Raw genomic sequence first — 6,785 nt, 5'->3', positions numbered from 1 at the left:
GGATGATGCTGAAAGGAACATAGGGGTGCCAATGCCTTTTCTCCATTTTGTTTTTGGGTCTTGGGGTCTTCAAATGGAAGATCAATTTCCAGATTTTTTTAGGAATAGGAATATCCATATTGTTTTTCAGAGAAAACTGACTAGTCAATATTCCCATGTAGTCTGAATGAAAAGAGTGACTACTTTCTGACCCCCCCTTCCCACTACTTTCTCCAACTCTCCTACTCTCCACTAAACTCTTCACTCCTTTCAGAAAAAGGCAAGTGGTATCTGTTCCATTCACGTGCTTTTTCCTCTGCTGGGGCACCTTCCTCTCGTAGCCCCTGTCTGTATAGTACCTCTTTTTGTCCTCCAGTTGGCTCAGCAACTTCTGTCTGTCCTCACAGCTCCTCCCGCAAAGCCCTCTGCACTGACCCTGCCCTCAGATTAGCTTCAAGCTCATTGCATTCCCACGGGTTCACTGTTCTCTTTTGCATGACCCTCTCCTGGGGCCAGGGGCTTGTGCCCCCATGAGGCAGGGGATCGCTGCCTGCTTTACTGCCTCAGCAGAAACAAAGTCTAGATAGGGTGTCTTATTTGGGGCCACAACACCTCCCTCAGACAGTGGCACAGGGATAAGCCAGAGCTTGGGCGACCGCAGGAGACACATTCCTAAAATAGTTCATCCCGCTTGACTCACTTGTCCCAAACCTCTGTCGGTGGGGTGAGGGGTGCGGGAAGAATGCACCATGACTTGGGGGATGAGCAGAAGGGGAGAAGGCTTTGTCGGCGCACTCTCCCCAGGGTCCTGACTGAAATTCAGCCCCCCCCACCCCTCCACCCCCAAGGCCAGCAGTGTCCTGGGAAACGCTCACCAGGCAGCCTCCATTCCCGTGACTTCCCACTTGCATGCTGCCAAGTCAATGGTGGTTATTTTCTACTTTATTTTTCTTTTTCACGTTTTGTTTCTGCTTTTTGGGTCACAGCTGGTGATGCTCAGGGATTACTCCTGGCATTCCTCAGGGGATCATATGAGATGCCGGGGATCGAACCCAGGTCGGCCGGGTGCAAGGCAAAAGCCCTACCCATTGTACTATCTCTCCAGTCCCAGTTTTTCTAATTTCTTGCTTTCAACTAAACAAATTTCTGCTGATTGCATGCAATGGATGTGCAGCTTCCAGGACTGTCCCTGGGAAGTATACCCAAAGATTTTGAGAGTGACTTTAACCAGAACAAAAGCCACCCCATTTAAGCTAAGATGCCTATCTCTGAGACTCCCTACCCTAGTGGCTGTATCTGGCCCTGTCCTGGAGCCTCAGGAGAACTGTCCTGGGCTGACAAGGGTCACCTGCTTCCTGTGCCATCCACTATCCTGGGATCAAACCAGCTTAGAAATGGAGAGATCTTAGGGACATTGGCTCCCTGGCTTCAAGTGCAGGGTTGTGAGTTCAAAACCCTGGTATTTCCCATGAGAGCTGAGACAATCCTAATCACCACCTAGGGTCCCCAGAAAATAGGTGAAAAAAGTTAGAGTAATGAAGAAATATCGGGGAACTGAAAAGATAACGGAGAGACAGCAGGTAGAGGTAAGGCTCTTGCCTTGCACGCAACCGACCCAGGTTTGATCCCCAGCAACCTATATGGTCCCCCAATTCCCACCAGGAGTGAGTCCTGAGCACAGAGCCAGGAACAACCCCTGATGACAAACACACATGGCACAAAAAGAGGAAAGAAAGAGAAAGAAAGAAGAAAAGAAAAAAGGAAGGAAATAGAAAAAGGAAGAAAGGAAGAAAAGAAAGGAAGGAAGGAAGGAAGGAAGGAAGGAAGGAAGGAAGGAAGGAAGGAAGAAGGGAGGGAGGGAGGGAGGGAGGGAAGGAAGGAAGGAAGGAAGGAAGGAAGGAAGGAAGGAAGGAAGGAAGGGAGAGAGAAAGGAAAAGAAGAAAGAAAAGAAGAATATTGAGACCTTAAAAACTATGTAAATCTCATCCAAATTCTTCTCCTATTATTTTGTCCATTCCCTTCCCTGCCATTTATTGGTGACAGTGTCATTGTTGTTGTGTCATTTTTTGCTGTTGCAGGGTTGCTACACTACACACTTAGCTGTGGTGCCTCACATGTGCTCACAGGGATCAAGGGCTTAGTTGTGCATTAATTGTTTTTCTTTAATTGAATCACTGTGAGATACAGTTACAATTATTTAGTGATCAGGTTTCAGTCACACAATGTTCCAACACCCATCCCTCCACCAGTGTACATTTCCCACCACTGATATCCCACACCTCCTGCCACCACTACCACCTCCTTGCAGGCATTTTTCTTCTCTCTCTCTCTCTCTCTCTCCCTCTCTCTCACTCTCTCCTTTTGGGCATTATGGTTTTCAATATAGATACAGAGAAGCCATCATGTTTGGTCCGTTACCCACTTCAGCATACATCACCGATCCAGAACGATCCCTTCCAACCATCTTGTCATAATGGTCTCTTCTCTATCCCAACTTGCCCTCTTCCCAGTCCTTGAGGCAGGCTAAAGCTCCTAGAAGCAATAGGTTTGTATAGTAAAGTGGCAGGTTACAAAGTCAATACCCGAAAATCCATGGTTTTCCTATATACAAATAATGAAAGAGAAGAAAGACATTTGAAAAAACAATCCCATTCACAATTGTGTCTCAGTAAATCAAGTACCTTGGAATCAGCTTAACTAAAGAGGTGAAGAACCTATACAAAGAAAACTGCAAAACACTAATTCAGGAAATAAAAGAGGACACACACAAAAATGAAGATGCATCTCCTGCTCAGGGACCAGAATGATTAACATCATCAAAATGGCAATACTCCCCAAAGCATTGTACAAATTCAATGCAACCTTGATAAGGATATCCATGACACTTTTCAAAGAAATACACAAAACACTCATGAACTTCATACGGAATAATAAACTCCCATGAATAGCTAAAGAATCCTTAGGAAAAAGAAAATGGGTGGCATCGCCTTCCCCAACTTCAAACTACAAAGCAGTAGTAATTAAAAAAGCATGGTATTGGAATAGAGACATACCCACAGACCAATGGAATAGAGTTGAATATACTGACACAACCCCTCAAATATACAATCACTTAATCTTTGATAAAGGAACAAGAAATATGAAGAGGATCAAGGAAAGTCTCTTCAGCAGGTGATGCTGGGAAAACTGGACAGCTACGTGCAAGAAAAAAAATGAACTCAGAACTCTGTCTAATACCAGGCACAAAATTCAGATCAAAATGGATTAAAGATCTCTATATCAAACCTGAATCCATAAGGTACATGGAGTCAAATATAAGCAAAACCCTCCATAACATTGAAGCTAAAGGTATCTTCATAGGTGAAACACCACTGACCAAGCAAGAGGAAGCAAAGATAAATAGATGGGACTATATTAAACTAAGAAGCTTCTGTACCTCAAAAGAAACAGTGACCAAGACATAGAGACAGACCACAAAATGGGAAAGAATATTTACCCAATACTCATCAGATAAGGGGTTAATATCCAAGATATACAAGACATTAGTAGAATTATACAAGGGGAAAAAACGTCCAATCCAGTCAAAACATGGGAAGAAGAAATGAACAGAAACTTCCTCAAAAAAGAAATACAAATGGCCAAAGGCACGTGATAAAATGCTCTACATCACTCACCATCAGGGAGATGAAAATCAAAACAACAATGAGATATCATCTCACACCACAGAGACTGACACATCAAAAAGAACAAAAACAACCAGTGCTGGCACAGATCTGGGGAGAAAGGGATTTTCTTTCATTGTTGGTGGGAATAGCACAGTGGGTAGGGCGTTTGCCTTTCATGTGGCTGACCTGGCCGACCCAAGTTCGATTCCTCCACCCCTCTCGGAGAGCCCAGCAAGCTACCAAGAGTATCTCCCCTGCATGGCAAAGCCTGGCAAGCTGCCCATGACATATTCGATATGCCAAACACAGTAACAATGAAATCTCACAATGGAGACATTACTGGGCTCGCTCAAGCAAATTGATGAACAATGGGAGGACAGTTCTACAGTGCTACAGTTGGTAGGAATGCCAACTGGCCCAGCCTTTTTGGAAAACAATATGGGTAAAGGTAAAAGGTAAAGGCCCTCCCGTTGATCGTCGATTTGCTCGAGCGGGCCCAGTAACGTCTCCATTGGAGACTTTGTTGTTACTGTGTCTGGCATATCGAATACTCTCGGTAGCTTGCCGGGCTCTCCGAGAGGGGCGGAGGAATCGAACTCGGGTCGGCCATGTTGGCCGCTTGTAAGGCGAACGCCCTACCCGCTGTGCTATCACTCCAGCCCTAAGAGCCCGGCAAGCTACCGAGAGTATTCGATATGCCAGACACAGTAACAACAATATGGGTATTCCTTCAAAAATTAGAAATTGAGTTTCCGTATGACCCTGCAATACCATGTCTGAGAATACATCCCAAGGATGCAAAAATGACCTGTATGTTCATTGCAGCACTGTTCACAATAACCAGAATCTGGAAACAACCCGAGTGCTGAGAATAGACAAATTACTAAGGAAACTATGTATATCTACACAGTGGAATACTATACAGTGGTTAGAAAAACTGAAGTCATGAAGTATCATGCTGTGAAATGAGTCAGAAGGAGAGGGACACCTTCGCCTGCTCCCCCTTGGCAGCTCGGTGGCCATCATCCTCCAGAGGCCATTGGACAGTCAGGTCTGGGCCTGCAGTGACGAAACTTGTTGGGCCTCACAGGATGGGGGTGGAGCCGGTCCTGGTCTCCCCATCCCAACGAGACCCCAAGTCATCGCCTACGAATGGCCTCTCTGGCTCCTGATCAAGCTGCTCAACGGCCATGACCCCAGAGACTCAGGAGCAAATCTCGAAACTCAGTGGCTTTTTGGCAGAAATCCCTCCAGATTTAAGTGTTAAAATTTAGGAATTTCAAAATCACATGACCCTACTGCAGCCACGCAACATCATATGTTAATCATAACTAGCAATAGAACACAAATTGTCTACTGTTGCCTTTTCAGCAGATCTGAGTGTTGGGGTAAAATCTCAAATAATAATGGTGGGTCTGGTGTCGAAATATTGAATGTGATCAAAGTAGAGAGAGAGTAATGTGGAAATCATCTGCCCCACAGGTAGGGGGAGGGTGTGGGATAGGGGTATACTGGGGTTTTTGATGGTGGAGAACAGGCACTGGTGAAGGTACGGGTGTTTCATTGTATGACCGAGACTTAGATCCGAAAGCTTTGTAACTGCTCTCATGGTGATTCAATAAACAAAAATATAAAAAATGGAAAAAAAAGTAAGGTGGAGTTCATGCCCAATTCAATCAGCTAATCAGTAGCTGAATAAATAGCAGTACTCCTACATTTAAAAAAAAAAAAAGGAGAGGGACAGATATAGAATGACTGCACTAATTTGTGGGCGATTGAAAAGGGTAATATGGGTCACACCCATTTTTTTGGGTGGCATTGCACACCAGGGGTCTAATGCTTTGTTGTGGCCCTCAAACAAACAAATACTGTCCTCCCGTTGTTCATCGATTTGCTCGAGCGGGTCCAGTAATGTCTCCAATTTTTTGAGACTTGTTGTTACTGTGTTTGGCATATTGGATACGTCACGAGTAGCTTGCCAGGCTCTGCCTCTCGGTAGCTTGCCGGGCTCTTCGAGAGAGAGAGGTGGAGGAATCGAACCCGGCTCGGCTGGGCTGGCTCCGTGCAAGGCAACCGCCCTACCGCTGTGTTATTGCTCCAGCCCTCATGGTCCTAAATACAAAGCCCCCGGGTGGCGCCACTCTCAGCCTTACCACTTTAGACTTTTGAGGCAGGCCTGGTGACCACTGAACTCTCCCCAGGCCTCTCTCCCTTCTTGCGAAGATGAGGAAGTGAAACCCACAAAGTAAAAAGATTTACCCAGAGGAGCGCAGCCAGTCAATGGCAGAACTAAGCCTAGAGCTAGGTGTGAGCAAAGTCGCATTCTGCCTTTGCTCCCTTCTTTATATTTTGTCGTTGTTGTGCTATTTGGGGGCCACACCCAGCTGTGCTCAGGACTTCCTCTTGGCTCTGTGCTCAAGGATCACTCCCCATTGTATGACTGAAATGCAAACACGAAAGTTTGTAAGTATGTAACTGTACCTCAACAGTGGTTCACTAATTGAAAAAAAAAAAGAATTTTAATTTTAATTATTTAAGGGTTTTAATTCATTTACGTGTTAACATTTAAAATGTAAACTTATTTTTCCCCATAGATTTTAAATAGTATTTATGAGTGATTTTGAGTATGTATCATGAATAACTTGGGCTGGAGCGATAGCACAGCGGTAGGGCGTTTGCCTTGCACGCAGCCAACATGGCCGACCCGAGTTCAATTCCTCCGCCCCTCTCAGAGAGCCCGGCAAGCTACCAAGAGTATCTCGCCCGCACGGCAGAGCCTGGCAAGCTCCCCGTGACGTATTCAATATGCCAGACACAGTAACAACAAAGTCTCCAATGGAGACGTTACTGGGCCTGCTCGAGCAAATCGATGATCAACGGGAGGGCCTTTACTTTACTTTACTTATCATGAATAACTCAATTGCAAGAATAACTGAAGTAAATCATGTATTAGTGCACAAAAGGACTATGCAATAATAAAAAAAAAACCACCAAATTCTTGTTTTTCATTTAAAAAAAAAAGGATCACTCCTGGCAGGATTTAAGGGTCTATACAAAATGCCTGGGTTGCAAGGCAAGCACCTACCTGCTGTACTATCGCTGCAGCCCCTCCCTTCTTCACTCTGCCTCTGAAGCCTGAGG

Source organism: Sorex fumeus, unplaced genomic scaffold (assembly GCF_029834395.1).
Source record: "Sorex fumeus unplaced genomic scaffold, SorFum_2.1 ptg000042l, whole genome shotgun sequence".
In the NCBI taxonomy this organism is placed as follows: domain Eukaryota; kingdom Metazoa; phylum Chordata; class Mammalia; order Eulipotyphla; family Soricidae; genus Sorex; species Sorex fumeus.
Note: the sequence above shows the minus strand (reverse complement) of the source record.